This window comes from Tachyglossus aculeatus, chromosome 14, assembly GCF_015852505.1.
Source record: "Tachyglossus aculeatus isolate mTacAcu1 chromosome 14, mTacAcu1.pri, whole genome shotgun sequence".
Lineage (NCBI taxonomy): Eukaryota > Metazoa > Chordata > Mammalia > Monotremata > Tachyglossidae > Tachyglossus > Tachyglossus aculeatus.
The window spans coordinates 4,069,820-4,079,726 of NC_052079.1; the positions used below are offsets into that span (position 1 = coordinate 4,069,820).

At 49.7% G+C, this 9,907-nt stretch overlaps 1 protein-coding gene across 3 annotated transcripts in view; it reads right to left on the minus strand.

Moving 5' to 3' along the window:
* FRMD6 (FERM domain containing 6) overlaps window positions 1–8,134 on the minus strand; it is a 60,175-nt gene extending 52,041 nt beyond the window's left edge. For 2 of the 3 annotated variants that reach the window (XM_038756318.1, XM_038756316.1), the window contains exon 1: window positions 8,066–8,134. The gene's annotated coding sequence lies outside the window, so the exon portion shown is untranslated. Of the gene's footprint in view, window positions 1–389; window positions 498–8,065 lie in introns of those variants that run through there. The other variant, XM_038756317.1, reaches the window with a different exon arrangement.
* Between the last annotated feature and the right edge of the window lie 1,773 nt (window positions 8,135–9,907).

Consider the following 9,907-nt stretch of genomic DNA (forward strand, 5'->3'; position numbering starts at 1 on the left):
GCTGTTGCCAAGGAAGCCTCTATTCGCCTCGAAGTGCTGGGTCTCCTGAAAGACCCCTCTATGAAAGAAGCCATACATCCAGCCATACAAACCCTAAATCCTTTCTTTCATACTCACTTTCCAAAATGAGTAACTGTTTCAAGGGACTTGTTCGTGGTTTCATCTGGAGTTCCTACCCTGAGTGTTAAGTATTTCTGTTTCGTTTTCAAACTCATCTGCAGAGTCTGTGAAAAATACGCTGGGTGAAAATAAGATGTTCAGATTTTTTTAAAAAATAATGTATTAGTTCTCCTGTGTCTTTTCTGCGTAAAGTCAAGATCTCAGCTTTGCCTTGCCTCTTAGAGAAGGGCTTTTGGGGAACCAACATGAAGGCAATGGTCAATTATTACCTCTGCTGCCATTTTCTGCTTCGCACGGCTTCTATAGGGAAATCACAATCCGGTGGTCTGCTATTAGTGTCCTCAGACAGAGATCACAAAGTCAGTAGCGGGACTTCACTGCAGAGGTAGAGAGGTAGTGTCGGAAAGTTCCCAGGACATAGCAGTGGGAGGGAAAAATAACAAATGAGATCCTGGAAAATATTCTGAATTACCCTATTTCAAAATAGGACTATCTTCCTCTAAAAACAGTTTTCACAGAACCACAGGGACTGTGGGACAGTGAAGGCATCTGGTCTATCCCGGCCAGGCAATTTTGGCCTCTTTTAAATAATAATGAAAAATATATTAATAACCTAATTATTTTAATTATGGCATTTATGAATGTGTGCCACAGCCTAGTATGAAGTGCTGGGGTAGATACAAGATAACCAAGCAGGACACAATCCCTGTCCAACATGGAGCTCACTACCTACTAGGTAAGGAGGGCAGGTATTTTATCCCCATTTTACGGATGAGGATACTGAGGCTCCGAGAGGTTTCGTGAGTTGCCCAAGGTCACGGAGCCGGTCAGTCTCCCGATAACCGGTCCCGTACTCTTTCCACTATGTGACAATGCCTTCCCATTCTTTAAAACCCTTGGGTCCGGGACTTTAATGTCTCATAGGATCAAGGTTGAGTGGCTCTTAGGAGATGCCAACCTAGCTAGAGAATGGTGGGCTCAGCATCTAATTACGTCTTTTGTTGAAACAGTTTCACTGGCTGACTGATCCGACGATTCTTCTAACAGTCAATCGCTTCTTCTATTATTTTATCCTACTACAAGCTGTGCACTGTTGCGTCCTTGTTCTCTCTCCTGCCCCACTGTTTGCGGATCGTTTTTCCTTGATGATCTCCCCCCTTGGATGTAAGCTTCTTGAGGGCAGGGAATGTGTACCTTGCTTCTGTCGAACTCACCCTAGAACTTAGTACCATGCCTCATGCTCAACTGCTCAGTTAACTGACTTAACATTAAGGGAATTTAGATGAGATGGCGGATGCGATGGGCTAAGTCCCGATACTAAGAACCGAGATTGCTGGTTTATTCCCGATGCTATCACTACCCTGAACCTTTAGCCACCTTGGCTTCTCAATCAATTAATCAAGGAATCATATTTATGGAGAGCGTACTATGTGCAGAGAACCGTATTAAGCGCTTGAGAGAGTACAATCCAACAGAGTTGGCAGAGCCATCCTCCGCCCACAACGAGTTGAGAGTCTAGAGTACAATGTGCCTATTTGCCCCTCACTTGCAAGGAAGATTTTTGAGCTTTCTGTGTTTCAGTTTTTTCCAAGCTCGGACGGCTCATTCTTTACTTCCTCTTTCAAAATAGCTCAACCTTCTCTCTACCTCGGCCTCTGCTCGGCCAGTCAATCCTGCAACCTGAAATTTCCCTTAGAATTCAAGGCCCGGTATTTCCTTTTGGTGCTCTAATTATCCTTTTAGCTTGCTTCTGTTTATTTTTATAGCCTTCCAGAGCTTCTTCCCTAACCAGACTGTTTAGCTCTTGAAAGCCTTCTGTAGGCTTCTTAGTCTTTTCGTTACATCGTGATGTGACCACAACAACCGGCAAGGCCATTTACGACAAGATGAACTTCATCTAGTTTCATCTGTCTTTGAAAAGCTTCCCATTTTCCCCTACCCTTGGTTTGGGCTCCATGATCCCCTGAAGCAAGGGTGTCAGTACTTATCCAACAAGAATGATACACTCATTCACCTTAAAGATGAATTCCTACTCAAACGTTACAGAGACGTAGCAGCAGAGTTGCTCCTTGGTTCATCTGTGATCCTTGTAATCATCTGGGCAATCTGTCTCAGAAGATACAGGTGTGTGCGTGTGTCTGTGTGTTTAATAGTATTTATTAATCGCTTACTATTGTACTATTGGCACTGTACTAAACGCTGAGGTAGTTACAAGATAATTAGGTTGGACAGAGTCCCCGTCCCACGTAGGGTTCAGCGTCTCAATCTCCACTTTACAGATGAGGTAACTGAGGCCCGGAGAACTTAAGTGACGCCTTCTCCAGGGCACACAGCCGACAAGTGGCAGAGCCAGAATTAGAACCCAGGTCCTCTGCCTCCAGGGCCCGACCTATTTCCACTACGCCACGCTGCTTCACCATTGAAAATTCTGAACCCATACCGTTATAATATTTAAACTGTGCTTTGAAACTTTTAAAAATAGAGGTAGTAATGGCATTTTCTGAGAGCCCATCACTGCAGTGTACTGAGCGGATTTTTCGGGGAAAAATACCAATGATATCTCCGAAACGAACAGTCATCCCACAGTGGAATGTTATTCTGTTGGTAGGCGGGAAGCTGTTCTGTTTGGCAGTTCTTAAATACCTTCTTCCGGAAGGCCTACTGAGAAGTGAGGCGGTGACGTACGACAACCCCCGACAAGGGAGAAACACCCCTGGTTGCTCATATCTTCTGCTTTATGTAGGCAACAGTCCCAAGCAACCAAAGTTGAGCATCAACACTTCGATGCTTCGATCATCTCGGCTAATGAACCCACTTTTGAGGGGAGAAGGAGGGAGAACACTTAAACACCTAAAATAATATCGTAAACCGACTTTCCAGAAAGTAAACGGGCCCCTAACTCGGAAAACATTCTAGCCATCGCCCTCCTGGGTGTCTCATCTGGAACCCAGGCCCTGCCATCATCAACAACAACAAAAATCTACTCGAGAAGGCTCAAACCTAAAGTTCACATACATTTTTCCATCTGGTCTGAATTAACTTTCCTTGGTACTGCCTTTCATGAAACAGAATAATTGCTTGCACATTTTATTCAAAACCCTCTTTAAAAATCAAAATGTGTAACTTCCAAGTTCAAAAGTATGAGGCACATCCCTAATCGAAAACATACCCGCAAGGCGATACTCCCTTCACAACCGTATAAGACAGAATTTTCAAAAAGCTGATTGATCTGAAATAGCCTTAGTTTAAAGTGACTATCATAAAAGGCTAAATAAACCCATTATGTCACCAGTTCTGAAAGCCAAGGACCTTGTGAGTTATACAGTAAACGTAAAAATCAGGCCCAGAGCCTAGAAAGAAACCACACCGAAAATTGTTCAAGTAGCATAATTCAATGTAGCGTTTTTAAACTGCAAGCAGAAACACTTGAGAAAATTATGAATTCTGAAATCCCGTCGGCAAACCAAGCCACTGACTGAACGCATGCATCAGGACTCAAAGAGAAGCCCTCGTAAATTCACCTTCTCACCTATAACACTGGTATTGACACAGAGCCTCGCTTGTCTTGTTTTCGGAAGAGATACGCCGCTCATGGATACGGCACTTTTCAAACCCGGCCATTCAAGATACGGGCAAGCAGCGAGCAAACGGGCAGCAAGCTGAGAGGAAAGTGAGAAAACAGAAGGGAAATCCTTGCCTCCTCCAACATTTCCAACAGGACCCAGAGAATTGCTGATTATGGCGGCCAATCGGTGCCGGAGCCTGAGGATTCTTAAAAGTCAATTAAAAAAAAAAAAAACCGGTTCAAATTACAGGCACTCTGCTCTCTGGAGAAGATATTCTTCAGACAACCTGATATTGGATGTCCACTGGGGGCCCTTTCATCTAATAACCCTACCAAAGGTCTGCTTTTAATATGAAATATGAACCCAGCGTGGGCAAACATATCGAGAAAAACATTCAAATGTCACACTGATCAATGATGCTGCTGAATACTTCATCCGAGTGCTTAACACGCTGGGTCTTAAAGCGTTTCTCCCAAGCATTTTCGAATGTACCGAAAGAGAAAAATCATTTAAAGCGCTAGGGAGTTTTATTGAGGAGGGGATGGCTGTCATCTGTTTTCCTTCCCCTGCTCTTTTTCCCTTCTTCCCCCTCCCCCACTCTCTACACTGAATCCGCCTCGGAATAGGCTGTTTATGGAATGTCTCGATGCTTATCCGTTACAGTGATTTTTCTAAAAGCTTCACGATCGTGAACTTCCCACTGCTTACGACTGAGTTTCTGCTCAAATTTTAAGAACATAAACATAAAGGCCAGCAACCCCCGGCGACGTGGATTATGGAAAATTTTTCCCTCAGAAAGTTTTGATGCTGTGAAATATCAACACCCTGAAATCACTGAGAGGAAATGACTAACATTCTTGGAAAATGAAGCTACTCGCGGCTTTCTCCAACAGCATTTACTAACCACCCCCACCCCCCCCAACTGCACCCCGTGGCAACAGAGAGCGATTCAAGCCATAAACAAGCCGATGAAAATAGATGCTTGCGAAGCCAATAAATAAATATCTGCGGGTCCCTCGGGAAAGACGGCGGGAAACACACCCGGAAAATCCTCAAAGAATGCACTGTTTCGACTCGACTCCAAGAATCCCACCCGGAATGCTGCAAAACACGCACCCTTCAACCCCACAGAGAGCAGAGGGGCGCGGGCAAAAAAATGCCCTTTGGCAGAGGAAAGTCCACGGCTTTGTTGGACATCATCGGGCCACATGCCCGATTTGGGCCCAAAACCAGGGGGCAGGGAGAAAAGAGAGTGGGCCGCTTTCTACGGACACTATCCCGCCGGACGGCCTCGAGGGCTGCCAGCTTTCGTTTCATTTCAAGCGCTTAGTACAGTGCTCTGCACACGGTAAGCGCTCAATAAACACAATTGAGTAATTATCGTGGTACTTGTTAAGCGCTTACTATGTGCCAAGCACTGTTCTAAGCGCCGGGGTGGATACAGGGTAATCAGGTTGTCCCACGTGGGGCTCACACTTTTAATCCCCATTTTACAGATGAGGGAACTGAGGCCCAGAGAAGTTAAGTGACTTGCCTGAGGTCACACGGCAGACGTGGCGGTGGGATTAGAACCCACATCCTCTGACTCCCAAGAACGGGCTCTTTCTACTGGGCTGCAATGTTTCTCTTCGGCTATAATATTGACGGTATTGAGGCCTGTCTTCTTGTTTTGTTGTCTGTCTCCCCCTTCTAGACGGTGAGCCCGTTGTTGGGAAGGGATCATCTCTGTTGCCGAACTGGACTTTCCAAGCGCCTAGTCCAGTGCTCTGCACACAGTAAGCGCTCAATAAATACGATAGAGCGAATGAATGAATTGTACTTTGCAAACGCTTCGTCCAGTGATTATCTCTGTTGCCGAATTGGACTTTCCAAGCGCCTAGTCCAGTGCTCTGCACACAGTAAGTGCTCAATAAATACGATTGAGCGAATGAATGAATTGTACTTTCCAAACGCTTCGTCCAGTGATTATCTCTGTTGCCGAATTGGACTTTCCAAACGCCTAGTCCAGTGCTCTGCACACAGTAAGTGCTCAATAAATACGATTGAGCGAATGAATTGTACTTTCCAAACGCTTAGTCCAGTGCTCAGCACGCAGCAGGCGCTCAATAAATACGACTGAATGAATTTGGGCTGCAAATACGCTGCTTTTGACAGCTTTCCGCCCCTCTTCTTGGGAAAGGGCCCACTGTGCCGGAGTCTGGGGGTCAGTTTTCTGGACAAGACAACACACCTTTGGTCTCGTGGCTGTCTCTCCATCCGTCCCTGTCGCCGTCACCTACCGCAGGTGATGCCCACGTCCTGCCCGTGTCTCCCAGCGCCCGGGGGCACGGGCAGTTTGCCCTCCGGCCCCTCCAGCTTCGGGTCGTGCCCTTTGGCACGGAGCCTCCCCTCGCCCGCCCATGGAGACGTGAAGAACCCCAGCTGGGGGGCCAGAGGCAGTGGGTTCTAATCCCGCTGGTCTGCCATGGGACGTTGGGCAAGCCGCTTCCCTTCTCCGTGCCTCAGTTCCCTCCTCTGTAAAATGGGGATTAAGTGCGTGAGCCCCACATGGGGCGAACCCGATGACCTCGGATCTCCCCCAGCACTTAGAACGGTGCTTGGCACCTAGTAAGCGCTTAACAAATACGATTGATTGATTGATTGATTAACAAATACCATTGCGGGCCGTATTATTCATTCATTCATTCAATCGTATTTATTGAGCGCTTACTGTGTGCAGAGCACTGTACTAAGCGCTTGGGAAGTACAAGTGAGAAGCAGCGTGGCTCAGTGGAAAGAGCCCGGGCTTTGGAGCCAGAGGACATGGATTCAAATCCCGACTCTGCCAATTGCCAGCTGTGTGACTTTGGGCAAGTCACTTCACTTCTCTGGGCCTCAGTTCCCTCATCTGGAAAATGGGAATTAAGACTGTGAGCCACCCCCCCCCCCCCCCGCCCCGTCGGACAACCTGATCACCTTGTAACCTCCCCAGTGCTTAGAACATGCTTTGCACACAGTAAGTGCTTAACAAATACCATCATTATTATTGTTATTACAAGTTGGCAACATATAGAGACGGTCCCTACACAACAGTGGGCTCACAGTCTGGGGGGGGGGGGGCGGGGGGGCAGACAACACAACCAAACATATTAACAAAATAAAATCGAGTAGTAAATATGTACAAGTAAAATAAATGAGTAATAAATCTGTACAAACATCTATACAGGTGCTGTGGGGAGGGGAAGGAGGTAGGGCAGGGGGATGGGGAGAGGAAGGAGGGGGCTCAGTCTGGGGTATTATAATAATAATAATGGCATTTGTTCATTCATTCATTCAATCGTATTTATTGAGCGCTTACTGTGTGCAGAGCACTGGACTAAGCGCTTGGGAAGTCCAAGTTGGCAACAGATAGAGACGGTCCCTACCCAACATTGGGCTCACAGTCTAGAAGGGGAAGACAGAGAACAAAACCAAACATATTAACAAAATAAAATAAATAGAATAAATATGTACAAATAAAATAAAAAGAGTAATAAATACGTACAAATGTATATACATATATACAGGTGCTGTGGGGAGGGGAGTATAAATATAAATAGAGTATAAATATAAATAGAGTAGTATTTATGTACAAGTAAAATAGAGTAATAAATCTGTACAAACATCTATACAGGTGCTGTGGGGAGGGGAAGGAGGTAGGGCGGTGGGGAGGGGGAGAGGAAGGAGGGGGCTCAGTCTGGGGGGGTATAATAATAATACTAATGGCATTTGTTAAGTGCTTACTAAGTGCCAAGCACTGTTCTAAGCGCTGGGGAGGATACAAGGTGATCAGGTTGTCCCATGTGGGGCTCACAGGGACCGTCTCTAGATGTTGCCAACTTGTACTTCATTCATTCATTCAATCGTATTTATTGAGCGCTTACTGTGTGCAGAGCACTGGACTAAGCGCTTGGGAAGTACAAGTTGGCAACATCTAGAGACGGTCCCTGCCCAGCAGCGGGCTCCCAGGGGAGAAGCAGCGTGGCTCAGTGGCAACAGCCCGGGCTTTGGAGTCCGAGGTCAGGGGTTCGAAGCCCGGCTCCGCCAACTGTCAGCTGGGTGACTTTGGGCAAGTCCCTTCACTTCTCCGGGCCTCAGTGCCCTCATCTGGAAAATGGGGATGCAGACTGGGAGCCTCCCCCCGTGGGACAACCTGATCATCTCGTAACCTTCCCAGCGCTTAGAACAGCGCTCTGCGCATAGTAAGCGCTTAATAAATTCTATTATGATGATTATTGTTACCACTCTGTCCGCGGCCCCCGGCTCCCCGGGCAGCCCCCGGGGGCGGAGGGCACGTGTCCGCGGCGCCCACCCGGCTCCCCGCCCCCCGCTGGAGACAGACCCCCGGCCCCGGCCCCTACCTGCCAAGCTGCTCCGGCCTGCGGGAGTGGGGGGCTCGGGAGGAGGAGGAGGAGGAGAGGAGAAGTGGAGGAGGAGCAGAGGAGGGGGAGGAGGAGGGGAAGAGGAGGAGAGGAGGAGAAGAGGAGGAGGAGAAGGAGAAGGAGGGGAAGAGGAGGAGGAGGGGAAGAGGAGGAGGAGGGGAGGAGGAGGAGGCGAAGAAGAGGAGGAGGAGGAGGAGGAGGCGACGAGGAGGGAAGGAGGAGAAGAAGAGGAGGAGGAGAAGAGGAGGAGGAGGAGGAGAGGAGGAAGAGGAGAAGAAGAGGAGGAGGAGGAGGAGGAGGAGAAGGGGAAGAGGAGGAGAGGAGGAGGAGAGGAGGAGGGGGAGGAGAGGAGGAGGAGGAGGAGGGGGAGAGGAGGAGGAGGAGGGGGGGAGGAGGAGGAGGAGGAGAGGAGGAGGAGGAGGAGGAGGAGGAGGAGGAGGAGGAGGAGAGGAGGAGGAGGAGGAGGAGGAGGAGGAGGAGGGGAGGAGGAGGGGAGGAGGAGAGGAGGAGGAGAAGAAGGGGAGGAGGAGGAGAGGAGGAGGGGAGAAGAGGAGGAGGAGGAGAGGAGAAGGGGAGAAGAGGAGGAGGAGGAGAACGAAGAGGAGGAGAAGAGGAGGAGGAGGAGAAGGAAGAAGAGGAGGAGGAGGAGGAGAAGAAGAGGAGGAGGAGGCGTGCGTGTTGGTGTGCAGGCAGTTTGGAGCGCCGTCCCGCTCCTCTCGCCCTTCCGCCCGCCGCGTTTGTCAGGCCCAGCGCCCCTCCGCGCCCGCCCTCGTCCCCGGGCCCGCCCCCGCCCCCGCCCCCTCCCTCCCTCGGACACGCCCCTCCCTCCCTCCCTCCCTCCCCAGGACCCTCCCACTCCCAGGCTCCGCCCCTATTATCATAATGATGCCATTTCTTAAGCGCTCACTATGTGCCAAGCGCCGTTCTAAGCGCTGGGGAGGTTACGAGGCGATCGGGCTGTCCCACGGGGGGCTCACAGGCTTCCTCCCCATTTGACAGAGGAGGGAACTGGGGCCCGGAGAAGCGAAGTGAAATGCCCAAAGTCACCCAGCTGACAGTTGGCCCAGGCTCCGCCCCTATAATCATAATAATGATGGCATTTATTAGGCGCTTACTATGTGCCAAGCACCGTTCTAAGCGCTGGGGAGGTTACGAGGCGATGAGGCTGTCCCACGGGGGGCTCACAGGCTTCCTCCCCATTTGACAGAGGAGGGAACTGGGGCCCGGAGAAGCGAAGTGAAATGCCCAAAGTCACCCAGCTGACAGTTGGCCCAGGCTCCGCCCCTATAATCATAATAATGATGGCATTTATTAGGCGCTTACTATGTGCCAAGCACCGTTCTAAGCGCTGGGGAGGTTACGAGGCGATGAGGCTGTCCCACGGGGGGCTCACAGTCTGACTCCCCATTTGACAGATGAGGGAACTGAGGCCCGGAGAAGCGAAGTGAAATGCCCAAAGTGACACAGCTGACAATTGGCCCAGGCTCCGCCCCTATAATCACAATAATAATGGCATTTATTAGGCGCTTACTATGTGCCAAGCACCGGTCTAAGCGCTGGGGAGGTTACGAGGCGATGAGGTTGTCCCACGGGGGGCTCACGGTCTTACTCCCCATTTGACAGATGAGGGAACTGGGGCCCGGAGAAGTGAAGTGAAATGCCCAAAGTCACCCAGCTGACAGTTGGCCCAGGCTCCGCCCCTATAATTATAATAATGATGGCATTTATTAGGCGCTTACTATGTGCCAAGCGCCGGTCTAAGCGCTGGAGAGGTTACGAGGCGATCGGGCTGTCCCAGGGGGGGCTCACAGTCTTACTCCC